This window comes from Perognathus longimembris, chromosome 14 (genome assembly GCF_023159225.1).
Source record: "Perognathus longimembris pacificus isolate PPM17 chromosome 14, ASM2315922v1, whole genome shotgun sequence".
In the NCBI taxonomy this organism is placed as follows: domain Eukaryota; kingdom Metazoa; phylum Chordata; class Mammalia; order Rodentia; family Heteromyidae; genus Perognathus; species Perognathus longimembris.
The window spans coordinates 1118382-1119972 of record NC_063174.1 but is presented as its reverse complement, the minus strand read 5'-3'; positions in this window follow the sequence as shown (position 1 = coordinate 1119972).

Here is a 1591-nt window from a genome sequence, read left to right as displayed (position 1 = left end):
GCGGCGGGCATGTGGGAGGGGACGCGGCGGGGAGCCTCCGCCCGGCCGCACCCCGAGGCCACGGCGGCCCGTCCCCACCGGGACACGGGGACACTCGGGAGGGGCTCCGGGCCGCGTCCCGCCAGCCGGAAGCCGGGCCGGCCTCTGATTGGTCCGCGTCCCCGGCCCCGCCCCCCCCCGAGCGCGCGCCGCCCGCTTCGCCCGCCGCCGGCCGGGAGCTCGCCCTGGGCGGCCGGGCCTCCGGGAGCCGGGGCGCTGGCCGGGGCTCCTGGGCCTCCGAGCCCGCGGAAGGCCGGCCGACGGGGCCTCCGCACCTGGCGTCCGGGAGGGGCCAGCTGACCCCGTGGCCGTGGAGGCCTCGGGGAGTGGAGCCGTCCTGCAGCCCCGGGCCCCGCAGCCGGGCCGGGCCTGATCCCCCCTCTCCCCCCCCCCCGCAGCCCCGGGCCCGGCCTGGTCCCCCCTCTCCCCCTCCCCCCGCAGCCGGGCCGGGCCTGGTCCCCCCTCTCCCCCCCCCCGCAGCCCCGGGACCCCCGGCCCGGCCCGCCCCCCCCGCAGCCCCGGGACCCCCGGCCCGGCCCGCCCCCCCCCCCGCAGCCCCGGGACCCCCGGCCCGGCCCGCCCCCCCCCCGCAGCCCCGGGCCCGGCCTGGTCCCCCCCCTCCCCCCGCAGCCCCCGGGCCCCCCGGCCCTGCCCGCCCCCCCCCCCCGCAGCCCCGGGCCCCCCGGCCCCCCGTACCCTGCTCCCACCCACAGCTGCGCGGCTCTGCCGTCGCTCCCGGGCCCCCCTTCCCTCCCGGCCTTCGCAGTCAGCGCTCCTCCCCGTCCGGGCCGGCGGGGGGCCGGGAAGGGCCGGCGACCCCGTCCCAGTTCCTGAGCGGCTCCCCAGAGGTGGATCCCCGCGGGGCTTCCGGAGCGCGGCCGCCTTCCCCAGCGCCCTCGGAACCCCCACGTCCTTCAGGGACCGTTTGTCCGGGCGCGGGAGGAGCCGCGTGAGCCTGGACGCGTGGCTCCTCGGGGGCCGGTGTCCCGCGGAGCTGGGTGACTGTGCACAGCACCCTGGACATCAGAAGCTGCGGCCTCAGGCTGGGGATGTGGCCTGTGGTAGAGCGCTCGCCTCGTTTACATGAAGCCCTGGGTTCGATTCCCCAGCACCACATATACAGAAAACGGCCAGAAGGGGCGCTGTGGCTCAAGTGGCAGAGTGCTAGCCTTGAGCAAAAAGAAGGCAGGGACAGTGCTCAGCCCCTGAGTTCAAGCCCCAGGACTGGCAAAGAAAAAAAAAAAACAAAGAAGCCACGTCCTCAACCCCCGGGTTGGGCCCCACACTGGAGGCACGCACGTTCCAGAGCCCAGGAAACAGACCGGCCTTCAGCTGCAGAGTATTCCAGAACTTCTTCCAAACCGAGGCTTATCCTCCACAGACGGCCAGCAAGGGGGCCTCCCAGGCAGCATAGGAAGTGAATCTCCATTGGAGAAGTAATGCTTAGAAGTCCCAAAATGAAATGAAGCAATGTGGGGCTATCTCTGGATGAGAAAAGGTTATTGGTATAGCTGGGTGCTGGTGGCTTAGGTCTGTGACCAGAGCTAAAGTT